Source organism: Plecotus auritus, assembly GCF_963455305.1.
Source record: "Plecotus auritus genome assembly, chromosome: 11".
NCBI classification, from domain to species: domain Eukaryota; kingdom Metazoa; phylum Chordata; class Mammalia; order Chiroptera; family Vespertilionidae; genus Plecotus; species Plecotus auritus.
The window spans coordinates 35,859,953-35,872,818 of record NC_137777.1 but is presented as its reverse complement, the minus strand read 5'-3'; the positions used below and the strand labels follow the sequence as shown (position 1 = coordinate 35,872,818).

The window sequence follows — 12,866 nt, the reverse complement described above, 5'->3', positions numbered from 1 at the left end:
TTCTGTCTAATAAAACATCTGGGATCAGAATAGTTCTTTGGCATATCTCAGTGGCTATCAGATTCAAATATACTGACACTCTAGTGCATTAGGAATTTGAAATCTATGGTAGATATACTTGATCAAAGTAATCTTATCTAGTTCCAAAACAAGTTTTATTTATTATGATTGTGATAAACCATTGCCAAAATTAACTAAATATTATCTTACCGTGTCTCTCATTTAAATTATTATTATAATTTATGTTTCATTGCAATATATCAGATTCCTCTTTATCTAGCATATTAAGTAATTTATCAGAGGAAGAGAATGATACCACTAGCATTTTTAAAAACTGTGGATGAGATGATCTTCTAAAACCCCCAAAGGAGACAACTTATTAGTGAGATAATAATCCATTTAAGTGTTTGCATTGAAATGCACTACAGATAATGAAACTATTCATTATAGTGGTATATTGGGGGACACAAGTAGTAGAAAAAAAAGAAACTATTTTGACTATTTGGATCTCTACATTCAAAGGTCCAGATAAAGAAACTCATTTTTTTAAGATGCCTTTAAAATGTGCCTGCTTCTCAGTTGAATTCCATTGCCATAAAATGGCTACTTCAGTACTTCATTTAACAAAATTGGTGCCTGTTATATGCCAACCTCCGAGGAAACAGAAGTGAAGAAAATAAACATTTTATCATACACTAAGAAAGTACATGAGCTACAATTTTCTTTCTTTAAAATATTTTTTATTGATTTCAGAGAGGAAAGGAGAGGGAGAGAGAAATAGAAACATCAATGATGAGAGAGAATCATTGATCAGCTATCTCCTGCATGCCTCCTACTGGGAATCGATAAGCCAGCAACCCAGGCATGTACCCTGACCAGGAATCAAACCATTACCTCCTGGTTCATAGGTTAATGCTCAACCACTGAGCAACACTGGCTGGGCCATGAGCTACAATTTTCTAACACAATTTGCTGAATTGGTTGTAAAAGAGGGAGGGTTACCAATATTTAGAATTTTATGTGAGAATAATGATGAACAAGAACCCTAAACCTGAAAACATTTTGATCTTTGAAATTACACACTTAATTGCCCTGGTTATATTTTTTATATTAAAAAGCACTGGACGAGCTTTAAAGAAAGGCTTTCTTTTTGACCCATAGCATTTTCTACAACATTTGGTAGTTATATTTTATAGCCATCTCCTCTTTCTAAATTTTAACATATTGGTTCAACTGAAAGAACACATTTTTAAACTAATGAACTACATAAAGTTGATGGTTGAAAACATTATTTTATTCATTTTAACATATTACTAATTTCTTTCAGATATCTTGAATTCTAAAGCCCTCAAAGCACGGAAACATCTTTGAGGTAAATGAGAATAATCTAATAATTGGCCCCCATTTTTTTCAGCACTAAATGTTAAACCAAAACTAATCAGTGTTAATGATGAAGGAAATTTCAGACCTAGTAGTCTCTAGATATCAACTTGTTTTTTCTTCTTAGTCAAGAAATATACCAATTATATTTAGTTTTTCAGTGGGGTTTGTTTTGAAGGAAATTTTCTTGAGTGATGATCATTATAGTGTTACTTTTAAAGCTCATTCTAAGAAATAATTTCTTGTAATTATTTTTCTGTTCAATTAACATAATACATTAATTGGTGTGAGGTACATGACTAGCCTCTAACCCCCACTGCCAGTATCTGGTTTCAGAGAGCATTACTCACCTTGGAGTAGTTGTTAAACACTTTCTATTGATGCAGCTACTGGGTCTAATTGTCAAACCAGTTCAAAATCCTCCTTTTGTTAGTACTGTGTGTTATAAAGTAAGGGTATAAGAAACTTGTTGCTTCATTGATCTCACGCCTATGCTTAGAATGGAGTAATTCAAGATGTCACCACCATTCAGTAATTCAATTTCATTAACTGTAGAATCGATTCAATTCTACGTTCAAATGTACAATTCAAGAAAACATTGATATTTGTCTTTCTTATAAGGCAAACAAACACAAATGTGTCAGTGGGTCATTAAAAACATTTTTCTACCACGATCAAGAAATTGACATATTGTCTAGAACAAAATGTATTTTTTTAAATTCAAGTGATATATTAGTGCATGTGCTTATATGTAGATGTACAGTATATGTGCAGTGTGTATGTACATGTAGAGTGAGACAAGTTATTTGAAATGAGAAGGCTACCATCTAGTGCCATATTGTTTGGGCAACAGAGGTTATACTATGAGTCTAAAAAAAAAACCAAGTGATTGTAGGAAGACTTCACCTTGCTTAGAAGCAGAGTGCACCTTATTCATCTCTGTACAGAGAGAGTGCCTCACTCTGGAGCAGAGGGCAGGTTTGTTTGTTGTCCAAAATAACAAGAATAACATCTCTTCTGGGGCAACAATCAGAAGGTTTTCTTTGTAAAAGATTTGGAATCCCATCTCAGGATTCTTCAGCTGTGATGTAAAGCCATTGCCTATATAACAACTATCTGTCACCCCAGAGGGCTTTGGGGGTCAAGTAGAGCCAAACCTGAAGCTTATTGCTGCTGTGCCATCCTATATAATAAAAGGCTAATATGCAAATAGACTGGACTGTGGAACAATGAGAACAACTGAACAACCGGTCACTAGGACGTGCACTGACCACCAGGGGGCAATGCATGGAACATGGTGGGTGTCATCTGCGGTGGGATGGTGGAGTAGGTGAGCGGGGGTGCCAGACCAAGGCAGGTCACTGGTCACTGTCATTGTAGCGAGCCTCTGGTGGTTACTGAAAATTCTTTGCTCCCGTGAGCCAGGGTCCTGACCCTGATTGTTCATTGCCATTAGCGGGTGCGAGCAGCGGTTGCTGGCCCCAATCACCCCTCAGGGCTTCTCTACCTCTCCCTGCTCCTGAAGGGAGATTGGGGCCAGCAGCCTCTTCTCACACCCGCTGCCGGTGCCAGAGCCACCGCTCGCACCCACTGCTAGTGCCCAGCACTGGTCCCAATTGCTCGGCGCCATCAGTGGGTGTGAGCAGTAGCTGCTGGGCCTGATCGTCCCTGAGGGCTTCTCCACCTCCCCTTGCTCCTGAGGGGTGGTTAGAGCAGCAGCTGCCACTTGCACCCACTGACGGTGCCAGTCCTGCTCGTACCCGCTGCTGGCGCCAGCCCCAATTGCTTTGTGCCTTCAGCGGTGTGAGTGGGGCCAGTGCCGTAAGTGCGTGGGAGCAGTGGTGGTGGGAGCAGGGCTGCAGGCAGAAAGTTGAACAGGGGCCGCAGCAGGAGGGGCTGGGCGGGGGCAGAGAGGATGGGCCGAGACCTGTCCCTTTGCTTACTGTAGCCTTGCGGCCCATAGTTCCTTTCAAGGTGCATGAATTCATGCACTGGACCCCTAGTAAATAATAAAGTCCTAGAATCCATGAAAATAGCAGCTAACTCATTAGGTGCAGAGAGGATAAAATCTCTGCTGCGTCACAATCTTGATACGGATATGTACAGTTGTGTTTTTGTTTGTTTATATAAGCATCAATTTTCTTTTTTTAAAAAAAATGTATTGTTGAAAGTATTACATATGTCCTCCTTTTCCCACCATTGACCCCTGCTAGCCTGCCCCCATCTCCCACCCCAGGCCTTTACCACCCTATTTTCTGTGTCCATGGGTTATGCATATATGCATACAAGTTCTTTGGTTGATCTGGAATCTAATGGACAAAATAAACTGATGAATAAAATAGATCCAAAGACACAGAAGCATGGATAGGCATAAGTTTTCACCTTTCAAACTGAAACACTTCACTTATGCTATTTCAGTAGTTTGAATTTGCCTCCATTCTTTCTCTTCCACCTTTGCATCCTTCTTCTCTTCTGCATATTCCTCTTTCCACATTGGGTTGATGGCATTTTCTGAACCATTCATAGCTTATTAAAGTCTTTGCTGACAGCAGCACCCAAACAATAGGTGGGTTTACAATGTGCATTCTGCCTGTGTTCTCTCAATACCAATTGTAAAAAATTCAATTGTTTAGAATCACTTTCCCTAATGAATACATACAGGATGGCTCCATGCTCTACTAGGCTCCCATCAAGTACCCAAGTGGTCTAGAAGATTGACTATAACTGATCAAGCATGGAGTGCATTGCCATAGATTAGCCAGTGTCTTTCAGGGTGCTAGAGCTATTTTTTCTTCTCTTTCAATATAATGACCAAGAAGAGGCAAATGTTGTGTAGAATATAAACACACAGCACCATATTTTAGAAGGAACATCACTTATGATGGAAAATTCCTATGAAGGTTGCACAACTGACCACAAGAGACACATGTCAAGCCACATTTGAAGGATTTGATTCTCAAAAGGACATTGAGATGTCATCCCAAGGTGATTGACATAAAGTGATTCTACATACAAAAATAGGATTCTGATGTTTCCTTAAACTGACTACAAAAGCTTAAGAATTATGTTTCTGCCCTAACCAGTTTGCCTCAGTGGATAGAGCATCGGCCTGTGGACTGAAGGGTCCCAAGTTCGATTCCGGTCAAGGGCATGTACCTTGGTTGTGGGCACATCCCCAGTAGGAGGTGTGCAGGAGGCAGCTGATAGATGTTTCTCTCTCATCGATGTTTCTAACTTTCTATCCCTCTCCCTTCGTCTCTGTGAAAATCAATAAAATATAAAAAAAGAATTATGTTTCAGCTCATAAACACACTAACTCTCTGGTCTTTTAGTATTCTGCACAGACACCGTAGAGGAGTTTTAAACATCATTCTTCTCAGTGTGTCATGATATTACCATTAGTCAAAGCGCAAAATCTCTGCAGAAAATAGGTTGAGGAGAGAACGCAATTTCATTCTGCCAAACAATTCCTTTGAGCCATGGAAAAAAGTCTCAGCCATGAGTCTGCATAAAACCAAGTGACACTAATCAGAACAGTCCATGAAGTAACTCTGTATGCTTACAGCGATTCTTTTGGCTTCCTTCTGATTTTTCTTTCCAGAGGCTCTGTTGGATTTCCCACAGGCAGGTGTTGTATGCACTTAGTCTTTGGGAGTTTATTGATTCAGGAGAGCAAAAGGCAGGTAAAGATGACTATAGGAAAATATGGAGGCATGTCAGGATCTTTCTACAATGTGGGCCTTGGAGGCTATGCCCTGAGACTACAGTAAAGAGGACTCAGGTGAGGTTCTTTGATTATCTTCCAAACTAATATCCAATAGGTAAGTTTTTCTTAGTTTACTTTGTATTCCATTCTAGAGTAAAAGCTCATCACATTAATAAGTTCCCGTTGGTTTGTAGATGGAAGCAGAGTTAGTAAAAAATGAATGCATGAATAAATCAGGACAAAAGGAAATTTTTTACAAGTTCAATAATTTTCTTAGCTTTTCTTCAGTGTCAGATTAATTTAGGTTCTTTAATGAATACATATTTCCTTCATCTGCTAAGGGATCCCCCCAGTATATGATACCAGCATAAAAGAAAAGAATTTTGACTACAGCACAAGAAATGACTGAAGGGTTCCCTCTCAATTTGGTTTGAAGGCTCTGAGAACTTGCCCACAGCACAGGGAATGTCCTTCTAAATTAGATGTACTATGTGTTGGATCTGACCCTGAAAATTTTCATATCTATAATTTTCCCTTCAAGAACGACAGTTATAATCAAGGTCATGACATTTCCTCCTAACAACACACATCGATTCCTAACTTCTGTTTTGTTTTGAAAATGCAGAATAGGCATTCAGGGGCTAGATAGCAATACCATGAAAAATTGAAAGATGTCAGAAATAGCCATTTGCAGCTGGCCATGTGCCTGCTCTGAAAGCTGGTTACACAATTCAGCAACTACATGGCATGCACTTGTCTAGAGGAAGATGGAGTGCAAATAAATTATTAAGCTTTTTCTTACTGGCGGATGGAGCATTTTCACATAGACTGCAATGCATGTCATCACATACAGCAAAAGGATAAACAGGCATGGACCAGCTTGAAGAATATTGATAGTGACTTGTACATCCTTATTCATAACCACTTCATCCCAGATTAAGAAATCTTTGAACAGCAATTTCTATAATAATCATATAGAACTCTTTATAGATCTCCAAAGTCACACACCAGTAACACCATATACATACACAAAAAATGCCAAAAACATAAACACAACCACTGATTAGAAACCAAGAGCTTTAATTTGCTGACTCAGATATTTGCTGAATAGTCGAAGTAGACTGTATTCTAAAGGCAGAGCATATAACTGGCTAGAAGATTAAAGATGTAAACTTATTTTCTTATTACTCTATGCTAACTGAGAACATCTAAATGGTTCTTTTCGTTCTTATGCATGATTTTATCCCCATACAGAGATGTCTACCTGCCTCTGACTTTGTTTACAAAAATAGGTTATTTGATGCAATAGGTGAGTGACAACATTGATTTAGGGTAAGGAAATCAGAGAGGCTAGTGCAAAATTGAAACTTCAACAAACAAATTTTTTTTTTGTAATTTCAAAGGAACCGAGTAAAAACTGTTTAAGAGTTAGGTCCAAGAGCTAAAAAGAAACAAACAAACAAAAAACAACACTGTACTTTAGTGTGAAAATGTGTCAGGAATTGGGAGTGGTAGAATATAAATAAGAAGGTGTTAGGAATCCATCCTTTTCATGCATAGCGGGGAAAGCCATTAAGAAGAAATTTTGGAACAACCTAAGATCAATTCAAAGCAAGACCACTGAGTTGAATGTATGCCCCATCTTCTGCATTTTCTTTTCTATAAGGGAGCTTGTGAGAAAATACTTTTGTATTTGCTCATAATAGTTATTCAACAAATCTTACTTGAATCTGTATATGCATGAGGGATTCAGAAGGTTTCATTTTTTTAAAACTCTTGCCTAAAGAGGAAGACCTACTTTCAATTTGAATTGTGCAATTATACAAAGTAATGGAACCTATTAAATTGATCATCTCCAGTGATGAAAAGAGGTGCACTCTACACCTTTCCAGTTATCTCTAGAAATAGCAAAATGAAACCTAAACTCTACCAAATTTTTTAATGTGACCTTACCATCGCCACTCACCAATTAGACAGATATATTAAGGTAAGTGAGAGGTGATCATACCCAGAAAACTTCCTACCCTGATTTGCACCAGATTCTGTAGTTGTTGTTTTTTTTTTGAAGAAGAACGTACACTGAGTGGCCAGATTATTGTGATCTCTGAATGCATAATAATCTGGCCACTCAGTGTATATCCTATATAATAAAAGGCTAATATGTAAATTGTCCCCTTGACCAGGATTTCAACCAGCAGGCAGGCCAGCCAACTGCCCATGTCCCCTCCCCCTGGCCAGGCTGGTCGGACCCCGCCCATGCACGAATTCATGCACCGGGCCTCTAATACACACACACACACACACACACACACACACACACACACACACACACACATTGAGTGGCCAGATTATTATGCATTCAGAGATCATAATAATCTGGCCACTCAGTGTATAAAATATATGAAATTACAATATCAGAGGAAGACAAGTCTAGGTGGCCTGAAAGATCTATCTCTTCTCTGCTCAGTAACTTAGCCAAAAGTTGTCTCAATTCTTAGCTCAATCCAAGAACGGCTGATCCCAGAGGCTGAGCTCATGAAATGTCCATTTCTAAGGCTAGTTCCTGGTCCAGGACACTCCTAGTGTGTTCTCTGTCTCCCCGAAAGCTCAGTCTCTCTCCTGCTTTTATGTCTGTAGTGCATTCTGGTCAGCTCTACCTGGCTTATGCATTTTGCGATCATCAGAGCTAGATGACCTTGTGTGTTTTTCTGCTCCTCAGCTAATAATTGTTTTCTTCCTAAACTCTAGATTATGTTCACATCCTCTAGTGGTGGTAGTGGTTCATGTCCAGCAACTGCGGGACCAAGTTGACAAATGCTAAGGTGATAAATATCTGACCTCTCTCTCTCAGTTCGGTGGGTGCTGTCCTAGACATTCAATCCTGGTCTTGAATCCAATTTTCCTGTGGTCTCTTTTTCTAAGCTCTTCCAGTACTCTGAGTCCAATTGGCTCTGCTTTATTACAGATACCTGCAATGTCTGTGTTTGTGTTTTACTTCATTATTTTAATCAAAGCAAAACAAAACACTAATCAAGTACTTTCCTATGTCACTCTTCTAATTGCCTTACATGTATTAAGCACTTTCGCCTTATTGGGCAGGTGGGATTATTAGGCCCATTGTGAAGATGAGGAGAATAGGCCATGCAGACCTAAGAATACTTTGCCCAAAGTCACTCACCCAGGAAGTGGCAGAGTTTGGATTGGTCTAAATTGGTCTAAGTGGTCTGGCTCCTAACTTGCACTTAATGTTGTTTCCACTTGCTATGCTACTACCTACACTATCCTTTTCCTTCTTTAAGAAAACTAAATAAATAAACCCATTGTATAAAATTCAAAATGTAAAAATTATTTTGTGAGAGGGAGTTCTTTCACTGCCCTGTCTCCCAGCCTTCAGGTTTCTTTTGGAAGAAATAACCATTGTTGTTGCACCCGTGAATATTTTTTCAGAAATATTCTATGTAAATATGAGTAAACACACTTTATATACATTATTCCCTTTTTAAATGCAAATTACAGCTTACCAAATATATCATTTAACATCATAGTTTTTTTCCACTTCATTTTTGCAGCTTTTGTATTAGTTTATGAATACTTATTCATTATTTTTTAAAAGGATGAATATTTCTCTAATAAATGGGTATAACAAATGGATTTGACACATCTTCTGTGAAATTATACACTTAAGGCATAGCAAGTCATTGACCATGTATAACATCTTACATGTCCAGTTGTACATCTATGAGTTTTCAATTGGATACTTTTAGAAATAGAAACCCTGAGTGTTAAAAATCTCTGTATTTTTAACTTTTATTGCCAAATTTATCTTTTTAGAGGATTGCATTATTTGCATTCCCACCAGTACTGTGTGAGAGTGTCTGTTTCCCCCATACCCTTGCCAACACAGCACATCATGGAGTGTGCCAATGTGCAATGGCATCTTTGCCATTCTAAAGTGAAAACAGTATCTGACTGTAATTTTAGTCTGAATTGTTAGTTCAGCATTTTCCTTTTCCACAAACCATTTTTCTTATCTTTTGCTCATCTCTCTATTGTATCATCAGATCTTATTTGTGGATTTGTAGGAATCATTTCTATGTTAAGGCCTGGCACGTTGATATTCTAGAAGTTGTAATCTTTCTCAGATTAGTAGTTGTCTTCTGCCTTTATTTATTTTGAATCATGAAGGAATTATTTTTATGTATTTTATCTTTTCAATCATTTCTTTTAATGACTTCAAGATTTATTGCATACTTAGGAAAGCCTTAGCAGCCGATTGATGATTCTCTTTCATCATTGATGTTCCTATCTCTCTCTTCCTTTCCCTTCCTCTCTCTGAAATCAATAAAAACACACTTAGGAAGTAAAGAAAGAAAAGCTTTCACTTTCCTGGAGTTTAAAAAATCAATTTAAAAATTGTTTATAGCTTCATTCTTATTTTTAAACATGTCTCTGATCAAACTGGAATTCATATCTGAATGAAAAGTAGTTAAGATCCAGATTCTTGTTTGTTTTCCCAAGCAGCTACGCTGTTCTGTTACCTTTCTGCCATTTAAAAAATAATATTGCTTTCTTGTTTTGAAATATATATTATAACATAAATTGTTTAATGCATTTGGGTGCATTTTATATTTCCTATTCTGTTCCATTGATTTGTATATTCATGTGCAGTGCAAAACTATTTTAAATGTTATTACTTTATGACATTTTGGTATCTATTAGGGCAAATCATTTCTCATAACTCTTCAGAATTTTTTGTTATTATTGCTAGTTAAAATTTTCTACATAAATTTAAGAAGTAGTTTGTCTGATTAAAAATATGCTGTTTCTTCTTAGTAGTCATGTAAATTTATATATTAACGTAGGCAGAATTGACATATATATGTTAATGTGAATATGACATATAATGATTAGTATTTCAAAAAAATACGACGGTGCATTTGTTTAAATCTCCTTTTGGGCCCCATAGTAACATTTTACCGATTGTTTTTTAAGATCACAAATATTTTTTCTTACATCTGTCCTAAATGTTTCATACATGTTGCAACCACTGAAATTGTTGACTTTTCTTCCATTATATTTTCAAAGTGGCTAGTTTTATGTATGAAGGATGTTTATTTCTATATTAAGTTATTTTTCTTTTACTTTTTTTTAAAATTTCTTAATTGATTAAGGTATCACATATTTGTCCTCATCCCCCCATTCCCATCCCAAACCCCTCCCCACGCATGCCCCCCCCCCCCCCGGTTGTCCGTGACCACTGGTTAGGCTTATATGCATGCATACAAGTCCTTTGGTTGATCTCTCCCCCTTACCCCCACCCTCCCCTACCTTCCCTCTGAGGTTTGACAGTCTGATCGATGCTTCCCTGTCTCCGGATCTGTTTTTGTTCATCAGTTTATGTTGTTCATTATTTCCCCTAAATGAGTGAGATCATGTGATACTAGAAATACACTTATAAGAACCGAAAATGAGACAAGCAATAATGGTTATGCTGAGAGGCAAATGAATCCGTCTGTAGTGAGTTTCTTTCTGGGCCAACCGTTCTTTTGAGTCCCAATTTCAATGTCAAACAGTTCCTTATGTGTACATGTCAGCAATGATATTCTTTTACTTTTGATTTCTACTAATTAGTATTTTATATTCTACTAATTGTCATTTTTTTCTGAACGTTTGTAACTTGTTTTGTGCCTTTCTATTATAAACATACTTACTCTACTAAATTTTTTTAAAATTTCTTTATTGATTAAGGTATCACATATTTGTCCTCAATTTTTTTAATTCCTGGGAAAATGTTTGATCAGAGTTTTCATATGTGTATGGCAAACTTTTTTTTTCTGTTAAATGTTTTTTGTTTGCCATTTGTTTTTTCTTCCTTGCTCTGGTTATTTGTATGTGCATATGTTTATTATCTCTCTATAAATTCTATTCTTTTTTATTCTTGCTAATTATTGAGAGCTATCATTTCTTCCTGTCCAGCTATTTTTAGGAGATTTATGTCAGAGAAGCTGATGGCCATATTTTAGGCTAGCCGAGATTCTTCTCATGACATAAAATGATGATGTAATGATTTTTTTTTTAGGCTACTCACAATGTGGAGATGACTCAGCCCAACCTCTTTGACAGATGTTTGCCTGCACATATGGCCTGTCTGTGTGACTCTTAATTTCTTCTCAGGACCAAACCAAGTCCAGGTATGCTTACCAGCTCTTGAAGGTAATTCTCTAGTCATAATGAGACTTCCGGTTTTGAGCATTGCCCTGGAGAAGTATGCTGTGCGAGCTGTCTCTGGGACACGTTGTAATAAGTCTCCTCTCTTTATGTTCTTAAAACGTTAATTTTCTCTGTTTGGAAGTCCTTATTCTGATTTTATGGTTCAAAATTTTAGCTATCTCTTAGTTTGACTGGAGATCAAAAGTGCATTTCTGTTTCATATTTTCTTTGCAACTTGAGGGTATTTTCTCGGAGAAAAGACAAATGCTAAATTCACTCCACCTAACACCTTTTTATGGACTGGAAGGTTTGGACATTTCTTGAAGTGACAAAAAGTCAAAACAATAACACATGAATAAATAATATTTTGTCAGAGGTGATATTACCTTTATTATCAAATATATTATGAGGTCTACTATGAAAATAACTAATTATAAAAGAGAGTTGTGATTTCTTTTTTAAACATAACTCTTTCAAGTTCTTTAACAAATAGTGATAGAGTGTCTACCTTGTTCCAAGGACTAGGAGAGGCACACGAAAAAAAATATTAGTACATCATTGCTTTTCTTAAAGCACTTTAAAGTTATTGGCAAGACAGACAAAACCTGATATAAGAGTATAGAAGAGGAGCACTTAACTCAATCTGAACAATAAGGCAAGGTTTCCTAGATCAGATGAAAGTTGAACTTAGTCTTGAAAGAGGCATAACAATTGACTGGGCAAAGAATTGAGGAAAACACTTTCTGTCAAAAGAAGTCTATGAGCAAAGTCACGGAAGCAGGAAACATCACAGTGTGGTAAAAAGTGGTTTGATGTCTGTGACTGTACCCACTTGAAAATATTGGATGTGTGTTTTAGAAATAATGTGCTATATGAGTATTTCTAAAACATATTTTCTTCTGGTTTAAACTTAAAATATTTTTCTCATAGAGATTTATTAATGCTAGTTGTCCTCTTCCATACTAACCAAAATACTAATAATGCTAATGATAGTAATAGCAGAAAATGGTGATATTAATGATGTAAGAAATAATTAAGAACTTTAATCTGAATTTAGCTTCTATTTTATTTTTTTATTGTTAACAGTATTACAGATATCCTCCCCCATTTTCCCCCACTTTGCCCCCCTCTACCCAGCCCCCACCCCATCCCAGGCCTTCACCACATTATTGTCTGTGTTCATGGGCTTATGCATATATGCATATATGTTCTTTGGTTAAACTTTTCCTGTCCCTCCCCCAACCCCCTCCCCTCTGAAATCTGCCAGTCTGTTACATGTATCCATGCCTCTGGATCTATTTTGTTTGTCAGTTTATTTTGTTCATTAGTTTCCACATATAAATGAGTCCATGTGAATATTCAATAAGCCTTTCTTTACTGAGAAGCCATTATTTGCCTGATAATATGCATACTTTTTGGAGGATATGAAAATAACAAAACTCTGCTTATACCATCAAAAGGTTAAAATTTTTATACTTGGAGTATAGGAAAAAGAGCCTCTTGCTGTCACTACCAAACATTAATTCATCTGCTCTACTGTTTATCATATTTTTATGTTATAGAAATAATT

The 12,866-nt window shown here is 36.9% G+C and overlaps 1 long non-coding RNA gene across 1 annotated transcript in view; it reads left to right on the top strand.

The window, feature by feature from the left end:
• LOC308236977 overlaps positions 1 to 11,243 on the top strand; it is a 354,070-nt gene extending 342,827 nt beyond the window's left edge. The window contains exon 3 of the long non-coding RNA XR_013959392.1: positions 11,166 to 11,243. This is a non-coding gene — a long non-coding RNA (uncharacterized lncRNA). The remainder of the gene's footprint in view (positions 1 to 11,165) is intronic.
• Positions 11,244 to 12,866: the final 1,623 nt, after the last annotated feature.